We start from the raw sequence: 11,378 nt of genomic DNA, 5'->3' as shown, positions 1-11,378 counted from the left end.
GGCCTAGAGGCTAAGTAACTCACTCAAACAAGTGGCAGAAGCAGGATGGGCATTAGGTATGTCTAATACAAACCTGATGTTCTATGCCTTGAATTTTGTAGGGAAAACACTCCCATGATGTTATTAAGTTATAATACAATTTATTTATAAATTTACTAATTAACGCAGAATCCATACATAGCTTGTGGGTCTGTCCTAAAGATTCTGCACAAATTCCTAATTCCTGGTGTATTTTCTGCTGACCCTTCATTTCTGCTTCCTCCCTTTTTTGACTTGAAGATGTGGACAAACGCTACACATAGGATAAAACAGGTCAGATTCTGCCAAAATGAACATATTCAACAAAACCAATAAACCAACATGAGGTAGTCTGAGCTTGTGTTCCCAGTGCCCCTTGCCCTGGTTGGCCCTGGCAAGGGGCTGCCTGTGTTCCCTGAGGTCAGCCTGGTGAGCAGGGCAAAGGGCAAAGTTCACAGTAGATGGGCAAGCTCATCCAGCCCTGCACACAAATGCTCCAGCTCCCCTCCATCCCAATGGACTTCCTCCTTGGCTTTTATTTTAGTTCTTTGAAAGTAAATGAAAGAAGGGAAAGATCTCGGCTAGATCACAGGATGGGAGTGCAGTGACAGTGGGGGGTAGATGTCTTTAAGGAGAAAGAAATCCATGGATCTGCCTTGCTCCCCAACCCCAGACCTGTTTGATTTAGGAGGAGGATGGGTGGTGTGTGGAACGAGGTTGCTTGGAGGAACATCTCAACCCAGCCACTCTCGTGTTGGGTTGAGACAAATGTCTTAACCTCTCTACACCTGTTTTATCATCTCTACTGGGTGAATAACCCAGAGCATTATTGTGAAGATTAACTTACCACCTGTAAGGCCCAATGCAGGGACTGACACATAGGAAACAATAAATTGGTTGGGTGGGGAAGGAAGTGTGAATATTCTCATGTAGACTGGAGAAGGCCTGGTGTGTTTCCAGCCGTGCACTGTGACTCTGGGATGAACCAGAAGCATCATCCTCCCATAGGATGGTCCTAGTATGACCCAGAAACACCTTTCTGAATTGCCAGCTGAAGTGTGACCAGATTCCTTCAGAAATGGTACCAAGTATCTGTTTAAAACAATGTTTTTTTCAAACTGTGGTGTGGGGAACATTTGAGTCACAGTTGTCTTGAGTGCCTTTCAAAACGCACATAACTGGGCTCCACCCAAATCTATAGAACCAACACCTCTCGGGCAGGAATGGAGTGAGAATTTTCATCCTTGGTTCTCTCTTGGTCCAGAACCTGATGGAATTAGCCAAGCTGAGACTGGGCAAGAGGGGTGAGGGAGTAAGACTCCAAGTGGGGGTAGAGCTAAACATTTCTCTGAGAAACCCTTTGCCTCGCAAGTTCAGTAACCCCTGTCACTGGATTCCCAAAGGGCAGAGTAGAGTCTGTGCTCTCCAAGTTTTCTGTCTACCAAAGAGAATCCTGAAGGACATTTTATGACAGGAATTTTCAGGATTTTCCTAATAATTCCAGGTTATTCTAATTGTCATAATCAAATCCTTATGCTACAGGAAGCTCTGCTAGGAGCTGGAGCAATAGGAAAAATAAGACACAATCCAGGGACTTCCCTGGTGGTCCAGGGGCTAAGACTCTGTGCTCCCAATGCAGGGGGCCTGGGGTTCAATTCCTGGTTAGGAACTGGATCCCACATGCTGCAACTAAGAGTTCACATTCTGCAACTAAAGATTCTGCATGCCACAACAAAGATTGATGACCCCAATAAACTAAGATCTGCAACTAAGATCTGGTGCAGCCAAATAATTTTTTTTTTTTAAAGACACAACCTGCAATAAATGCTGGAGAGGGTGTGGAGAAAAGGGAACCCTCTTACACTGTTGGTGGGAATGCAAACTAGTACAGCCGCTATGGAAAACAGTGTGGAGATTTCTTAAAAAACTGGAAATAGAACTGCCATATGACCCAGCAATCCCACTTCTGGGCATACACACTGAGGAAACCAGATCTGAAAGAGACACGTGCACCCCAATGTTCATCGCAGCACTGTTTATAATAGCCAGGACATGGAAGCAACCTAGATGCCCATCAGCAGATGAATGGATAAGGAAGCTGTGGTACATATACACCATGGAATATTACTCAGCCATTAAAAAGAATTCATTTGAATCAGTTCTAATGAGATGGATGAAACTGGAGCCCATTATACAGAGTGAAGTAAGCCAGAAAGATAAAGACCAATACAGTATACTAACGCATATATATGGAATTTAGAAAGATGGTAACGATAACCCTATGTTCAAAACAGAAAAAGAGACACAGATGTACAGAACAGACTTTTGGACTCTGTGGGAGAAGGCGAGGGTGGGATATTTCGAGAGAACAGCATCGAAATATGTATATTATCTAGGGTGAAACAGATCACCAGCCCAGGTTGGATGCATGAGACAAGTGCTCAGGCCTGGTGCACTGGGAAGACCCAGAGGGATTGGGTGGAGAGGGAGGTGGGAGGGGGGATCGGGATGGGGAATACGTGTAAATCCATGGCTGATTCATGTCAATGTATGACAAAAACTACTACAATATTGTAAAGTAATTAGCCTCCAACTAATAAAAATAAATGGAGAAAAAAAAAAAGACACAACCTATACCTAGAATGCTGTGCACAGATGATCCACTGGCAAGACAAGGCAGCCCTTGATAAAGTAATTTAGGAGAGAACAGACTGTGACAAAATTGTGACTGGCTCAAAACGGCTTCAATGCAAGGTATGGCGGAGTCCCTCTCTTGTACGGCTCACCCCACGGCACATAGGAATTCTGCTTCATTATCTTTGAAGCAAGGGAAGTGAATGTGGCTGAGCCAGGATGAAGTCCTTGGGTGACCAGAGGTATGTTTGGGGGAGAAATGCATTGGTAGAGGCCTTGAGCTTAGCACACGTGGACTCTGGGCTTTTGGAGAATAGGGGGATGGTGGAAGAAAGAGGAAAGAGCATAGGGAAGGCTCTCCATCAACCAGATGCATACACTCGGGACTCTCCTAGGACAGGGAAACAGATCTGAGAAAAGGCATCTCCCTTTCCTCTGTAACTCCACCGGGGCCGAAGTGGCACTATGATAACAGACAAGACCCTGACGTTTGAGTTTAACCCCAAATTCACCTCCAAACATGTACTTCATTTTGAAAAATGATCTGACTCTCTGAGGTTCATTTTTCTCATCTACAAACTGCAGAAGATAATTTTTTACTACAGGTTGGTTGCAATAAATAACAAAATTTACATGATAGGGCTCTATAAAGTCTAATGTGTCAGATATTTATTTCTATTATTTTTTTAGAATGCACAAGTCCTATGCCACATCAGAAAGTACACATGGGAGGTGTCACTTTTGCTATTTCTCACAGCTCCTAACAGGATGTCATACCCAGAGCAGCTCCTCAGAATACGTTACCAGCTGACATGGGTAATCCTCATGCTAACCCTTCGACAATGCAAAGAAACATCTCTGCTCTGGTAAGTTCTTGGGTAGGAGCTTGGGGGTTAGGAATGCTTTGCAGAGAAATAAACATTTCAGAAGATCTAAAGTCATTAAAAACAAGTCTACTTTTACTTTCTTCAGGTGACAGGAGCTCTGTCTTGGAAGATGCAGGTCTGTGAGGCAGAATGGTCAGAGCAGAGCACAGAAGTGTGAGTGCAGAGAGGGATATTTTCCTGCTAGTGACCCTGCCAGCTAAAACAATCTCCCAGGGCCTCTGGTCCAAACAGAGAAACCCACACTGGGACCCTAGTGATGAGGCCAGCCCTATGGTGCTTGGAGAGTGCAATTTTGCTGGCTATGGATCCTCAACCACTTGGCTAAACAGTCAAGCATCCCAGAGCAGTGGGTCTCCACCTGGCTTTGGACAATCTCATACTCACCACTCATAGTCCTCAATGTGTGGGACCTAGAATGGAAGGAGTAGGGGCCTGTGACTGCTTCCTCTAGGTCTCATGACCTCAGAAAGGCCATCCTGGGGGTAGGGGGGAGATGGTGCAGGTCCACTGGACCACCTGATTGGTGGGTACAAGCTGCTCCTTTCTCAGATCCAGGACATCCTGGAGAAAAACCTTGCAGGGATATTTCCCTTTGTCAGGCAGTGACTAGCTGCTCAGCTAGAGCTAGAGATAACTCCTGGCAATAATGGAGGCTGATGAGTCAGCAGAGAGGTTTCCAACCTATTCTTATACCAAGAAGAGCAGTGGTTACTGATTTGCATCAGCACACCTCTATTTTGGGCAGGTCTTTCTCAGAGTTGGGTTTTCCTGCAATCTGCATTAAACCCTGTCTCTCATGAGGTCCCCTCCTCCCAAATCTGGCATCTCCAGCCTGTTGAGTCGCCTTGGCAACACAGTGTTAGGCAGAGGCGCAACTCACACACCAAGGTTTCCTGAATCACTTTCTTATTCGAGTTGCTCAGATTCTGATCAACTAAGATAATATAATTAGACGCTGGCAGCTTGGTGTCATGCTGAGGGTGTGATAGAGGCCTCAGCACTGGCAGTTCTATTTCCCTTCTCCTTTATGGAGGTGATGAGATTGGAAAATCCAAAGGCACATGTGTTTCTGTTCTCATATCTGTTGGCAGAAGCGTGCTCAGCTCTGATGAACAAAGCCCTTGCTATTCAAGGTATGGACTGTGCAACAGCACCATCTCTTAGATGTGCAGAATCATCAGCCCACCCCAGGCTTCCTGAACCTGAATCTGCACTTTAACGAGATACGGGTGATGTGTATGCATGTTAACTTTTGGGAAGCAGGAGTTAAACCACTATGCTGGGGACTGGGTGAGTCTGATCACACAGCTCCGGAAAGAGTGACCTGGGTTAGAGGGAGGAGTTATACCAGGTAATCCGGTAAAACATTACCTCTCCAGGGTCCCACAGTGCAGGAAAGCAGGACCTCCCTCGGGCCACCCTCTCTCATTCATTAGCGACTTCAGACAAGTAATTTAATGCCATATCACTTGACTGACAGCCTCTGCAAGTCTGTGGAATAAAATAATGACCGCCAATCACCCCAGCCTTCTGCAGACAGTGGGCTGCCAGAGGAGGCAGCTCGTACGCTAGAACCTGTCCTAAATCATCAGATGTCTAGCAGCCACGTTGTCGTTTTCATGACACCTATGGAAACCACAAAGCTGTTTGAAACAGTATTCACTTGGCTCAGAAAATCTGAATGGGGGCCTAAGAAAGGATAAAGGGCGTGCATGGACCGGGAAGAAGGAAAATAGAAGAGGGTCTTGGGGTGGCAGGCAAGATTGCCTCCCTGTTTTAAGAAGTAAAGATTCAATTTCCTTTACATTTCAGCTTCCTTTCATTTGCAAGATATTTCTCCCCATTTTCTCAATGGTTTTACTAATTATCATTCAGCTCATAAGATGCTCGCTCACCCATGCACGGAAGCTTAGGGGCGTTGCATGGGGGAGGGCGCAGACAGGCAGCACTGTGGGGAAGGATGTGCTATTGTTCAGACACACTGAGACTCCCCGATTTCTTTTACCTGCCTACCTCGTAAGAAACCCGAGAGCAGAGATTGTGCATCACGAAGCACTCTCTGCCCTCAGAAGAGAAGAGTGAAATATTAAAGAGTGTAACAATGTCATTGTAATAAGAGCAAATTTGTACACCATCCTTTCTGGTAACCTAACTGTTGCCACGTTATTCTGCCAACAAAGGTTCATCTAGTCAAAGCTATGTTTTTTCCAGTAGTCACGTATGGATATGAGAGTTGGACTATAAAGAAAGCTGAGCGCCGAAGAATTGATGCTTTTAAACTGTGGTGTTAGAGAAGACTCTTGAGAGTTCTTTGGACTGCAAGGAGATCCAACCAGTCCATCCTAAAGGAAATCAGTCCTGAATATTCATTGGAAGGACTGATGCTGAAGCTGAAGCTCCAATACTTTGGCCACCTGCTGTGGAAAAACTGACTCATTGGTAAGACCCTGATACTAGGAAAGATTGAAGGTGGGAGGAGAAGGGGACGACAGAGGATGAGATGGTTGGATGGCATCATCGACTCGATGGACATGAGTTTGAGTAAACTCTGGGAGTTTGTGATGGACAGGGAAGCCTGGCATGTTGCAGTCCATGGAGTCACAAAGAGTTGGACATGACTGGGTAGCTGAACTGTTGCCGCAAGCATCCATCAGAGGCATGTAGGTGAGCCTCGGACTTCTGGCACACATTGTGAACTATAACTCATGCACACAGAGCAACAGCTTTGAGGGGTAGGGACAAAGAGGCCCTGATTCATCCTCCTGATCTTTATGAACAGACAAAGGGGGAAAGCTCTTTTACAGGTGATTAGACAGGTAGAAGGTTTACTGAATGACTTCCTCCTCTAGTCAAAGTTTACTTCATCATCATGACCATCATTGCCATCATGGACAATGACACATGTTTTTTGAGAGCTGACTGCGTAGATAGAATTTGCATCCTTGTGGAATTTATGTTACCAAGATCTGAATTAAAATCTTTCCTTGATTATAAATCAGATTGGGCAAAATCCCCAAGGAAACAAATTCTGGTTTTTAAAAGATACAAAATCTATTCTCTGAGAATAGTTTGTGTCTGGGCCACTTTTGTTAATAACATTACAGATCTATTTGTATTCAGAGAGACTAAATTTTTGAGTTTTCTGAATTGGTCCAACTTGAGCAGTGGGTCCTCTCCTGGCCCAATCCGACTACAGCCAGTGGGATGGAGTCACGTAAAGAATGTGCCTGATCGAGGCTGGCTTCCCCCAAAAGAGTCATGTGGTAGGAAGGGGTGCAGTTGCCAAGAGATGGGAAATAGGAAGACACCCAAACTGCTACACAGAGACAGCCAAGGGAAATGCTGTTGGGGCTAGGATTGCCGTGTTCTATTCTTTTTCTTCATGGTCAAACAACAGAACTTCACTATTTGCTACCTCCATTCTCTCATTTCTTTTTCTTTAAATCACAGACTTTATTTTTAAGGCAGTTTTAGACTTACAGGAAAATTAGGCAGAAAGTAGAAAGTTTCCATAGATTCTTTATCCCCACCTCCGGACTCACTGCCCCTATTATTAACATCTTGCATTAGTGGGGTATACTTAGTGTAACTGATAAACCAGTATTGATACACTATTATTAACTAATGTCCATAGTTTATATTAGGGCTTCCCTGGCGGCTCAGACAGTAAAGAGTTTGTCTGCAATGCAGAAGACCTGAGTTCGATCCCTGGGCCAGGAAGATCTCCTGGAGAAAGGAATGGTGATCGACTCCAGTGAAGACTGGCAAGCTACTGTCCATGGGGTTGAAAAGAGTCAGATGTGACTGAGTGACTAAGCATGCACACACATAATTTATATTAGGGTGCACTCTTTGTGCTTTATTATTCCATGCCTGTGTGTCTGCTAAGTCACTTCAGTTGTGTCCAGCTCTTTGCGACCTTATGGACTGTAGCCTGCCAGGCTCCTCTGTCCACAGGATTCTCTAGGCAAGAATACTGCAGTGGGTTGCCATGCCCTCCTCCAGGGAATCTTCCTGACCCAGGGATTGAACTCGCACCTCCTGTGGACGGCTCCTGCATTGCAGTTGGATTCTTTACCACTGAGCTACCAGGGAAGCCCTTATTGTTCTATAGGTTTTGACCATTGTTTATCATGCCCCTGTCATTATAGTATTATATTAAATAGTTACACTGCCCTCAAGATACCCCTAAAGATTTTGGGGGCTCCAAAATCACTGCAGATGGTGACTGCAGCCATGAAATTCAAAGACTCTCACTCCTTGGAAGAAAAGCTATGACCAACCTGCTGCTGCTGCTGAGTTGCATCAGTCATGTCCGACTCTGTGCGACCCCATAGACAACAGCCCACCAGGCTCCTCCGTCCCTGGGCTTCTCCAGGCAAGAATACTGGAGTGGGTTGCCATTTCCTTCTCCGATGCATGCATGCATGCTAAGTCGCTTCAGCCATGTCCAACTGTGCGACCCTATGGATGGCAGTCCACCAGGCTCCTCTGTCCACAGGATTCTCTAGGCAAGAATACTGGAGTGGGTTGCCATTTCCTTCTCTGTGACCAACCTAGACAGCATATTAAAAAGCTGAGACATTACTTTGCTGATAAATGTCCATCTAGTCAAAGCTATGGTTTTTCCAGTAGTCATGTATGGCTGTGAGAGTTGGACTATAAAGAAAGCTGAGCGCTGAAGAATTGATGTTTTTGAACTGTGGTTTTGAAAAAGACTCTTGAGAGTCCCTTGGGCTGCAAGATCAAACCAGTCAATCCTGAAGGAAATCAGTCCTGGATGTTCATTGGAAGGACTCATGCTGAAGCTGAAGTTCCAATACTTTGGCCACCTGATGGGAACAGCTGACTCATTTGAAAAGACCCTGATGCTGGGAAAGATTGAAGGCAGGAGGAGAAGGGGATGATAGAAGATGAGATGGTTGGATGTTATCACCAACTCAATAGACATAAGTTTGAGCAAGCTCTGAGAGTTGGTGATGGACAGGGAAGCCTTGCGTGCTGCAGTCCATTGGTTCACAAAGAGTCGGACACAACTAAGCAACTAAACTGAAAGATCCCCCATGTTCCACCTATTCATCTTTTCTTCCTTCCAAATTCCTGGTAACCACTCATCTTCTTACTATGTCTGTAATTCTGCCATTTCCAGAATGTTATAGAACTAGAAACATATAGTATGTTTATAGAACAAACTACATACAGTAGCCTTTCCATAATGACTTCTTTGATTTAGCAATATGAATTTAATATTCTTCTATATCTTTTCTCAGCATGATAGCTCATTACTTTTTATAGCTAAGTAGTATTCCATTATATTGATATACCAAACTTTGCTGAGCCATTCATTTATGGAAGGACACCATCATTTCCTTTCTACTTCTCTGTTCTTAGATTCCCACTTCATGTTTTTAGTGGGTCACTATGAATTTCCTGCCCCTTTATATTAGCTCATGCAAGTACTATGTCTCTATGAAAGTGACAGGACTTAGAGTGTCATTTTGGTTGGCAACTTGGGTACTGGTGGTATTTGAATATGTACCTAAAGCCAGTGAAATGTGTGCTTAAGGTAGAATGCCAACATTTACACAATGAATTGGCGACTCAGGCTGCAAGTAACTTACTGGATATTCTAAAAAGTAGTGACACTTCAACCATTAGAATTTTAAGTTAGGCATTTTTAAGAATGAAGACACTATCTGTAAAATGGAAATAGGTCAAATAGTAACTAAAGAGGACATTGCCCAGCAACAAGCCAATGGTACTGGCCACACTAAGTTAGTGCCAAGAAAGGTTGAATAGGGTCAGAGATGTCGGGTTTAGGCAATGTTAGACACACACACACAGTTTATTTATCTTCAAATGTATAAAAATGGTTCTATTGAGGAATGGCATATTATTTTATTCCCTCATTCACATGGCTGTTTCATGGGTGTGTTTCAAACACAGTCTTCAGGTGAACCCATCCCCCTGGCTGCAGTTGTATTTGGTCCAAAAGAGGACATGGACTCAAGCTGGGGCAGCCAAGTACAAAGGGAAAACTCCATTTCTTTGAGTGTGGCTAGATTTCGAACAATTAAGCTTCCACGCTATTAGAGGTCATATTTTATCACCTGGACACTAATTTCTCTTTAGAATGAGAATGATACAGATGTGTATGAGGAAGGATCACAGAATCTTGTTATCTTTTTCCTTTTTGCTCCTGTTTCCCAGCACTTTTTTGAAAAAACTATTATGGTTGTCTTAGCATCAGTTCTTCCTTCTTTCAGTAACTGCTTCAGTCTTCACTTTGATATGCACGGCTACCCCACACATACAGAGTCAAATGACTATGGCCTGCAGCTATCATACTCCTAGTCTCTGGGCACAAGTGTTGGTCCAGAGTTAGAGGGGGCCACCAAGCGGAGCCAACAAGACAGAGAGGAACATAACTGTTGGGAGATCTAAGGAAAGAGGTTTCCTTACTCTTCTGGAAGAGACTTCCACCCCACATGGGGGTGGCATTCTGGACTCAATTTATGTGCCATCCCAGATGCACACACTTGCCTTGCTTTTTGAGCAGCAAGACCCTAGGTATGGTCCACTGTTTCTGAGATGATGGACCTGGGTCATTGTGAGAGGTGGAGAAGTCACATAGACAGGGCCATCTGGCAAAGAGAGATTGCTGGGTCTGTGCTCTAGCCCTGCTGGGTCTGTGGGGACCACGGCTTTATCAGGAGCCGCCTAGAGAAGCCTAGGGACGGAACTAGGAAGGAGGGGGAGGTCGGTTCCACGAGAATGACTCTGATTGGTGGAAGATGTGGGCCAGGAAGCTGCTGATAAACTCTGCTCTCTTCCTCCACTCACACAGCTGGTCCTGAGATATGGCAGCTGCTGCATCCTCTCTGAAAACTTCCCTTCAAACCTGCTCTCTCCTCTTTCCCATCTCATCCCCGCTTTTCCTTCTCCTGCTTCCCCAAATTGCAATCCAGTCTCAAATAAAGTGTCAACACATCAGTGTTTCTAGGAACCCAGGCTAATACAGGAGGCTATAACCTCAAGGACTGCTGGGAGTTCTCTTATGGGAACCAGTATATGGACTGAGGCCAGCAGTATGAAAGGCATGGGGGGAGCTGACAGAAACACGATGGCATCAATAACTAACCTGGAAGCCCTTCCTATCTCTGCACCTCCAGTTACCTGAGTCAGGCAGAAGTCCATTATATCTAGTTTTCTGTGAAGGGCAGCTGAATACATTGTAACTGACAACCTTCTTTAGCTTCACCTATATTTGCAGATTCTGGGAGGGCCTTCCTTGTATCATAGCCTTATAATCAATTCCCCTTTTGATCTCAGTTAACATAAGCTGATTCTGGTACCTGCCAGCAATCAAATCCTGATATGCCCACCTCCCTTTTGATTCTGATGAAAAACTTTTAGAACCCCTTGTTGGAATTCTGATCTTTTTCACCATTTAAGAAAGAAAAATCAGTTAAAATGTATAAAGCACATCCATAGCCAGGCATAAAACACAGGTTCTTTCTGTTTTAATTAAAAACAAATCAGTTTTTTAAACAATTCTGGAAGTTCTCCCAAATAAAAGCAATCAATGCCCCCAAATAAGAATAGTTTAAGAATTAATCTCTGCCAAGTCAGCTTTCCCCCGGATGATGGATTTGTTAGTTAATCATTCTGAAGCCAGGATTAGAGCACAGTGAACAGTTTAATAAACCATTCATTTCCTACAGTGCCGAGTAGTTTCATGGGTGTTTTACTTGCATGCCACAAACGGGACTATAAATTGTATTAGTAATTGTTTTTGAAAAGGATGTCGAGACTTCCGTTCTATGGTAAGATGGCGAT

This window comes from Cervus canadensis, chromosome 16 (genome assembly GCF_019320065.1).
Source record: "Cervus canadensis isolate Bull #8, Minnesota chromosome 16, ASM1932006v1, whole genome shotgun sequence".
Taxonomy (NCBI): domain Eukaryota; kingdom Metazoa; phylum Chordata; class Mammalia; order Artiodactyla; family Cervidae; genus Cervus; species Cervus canadensis.
This window is presented reverse-complemented; position numbering follows the sequence as displayed.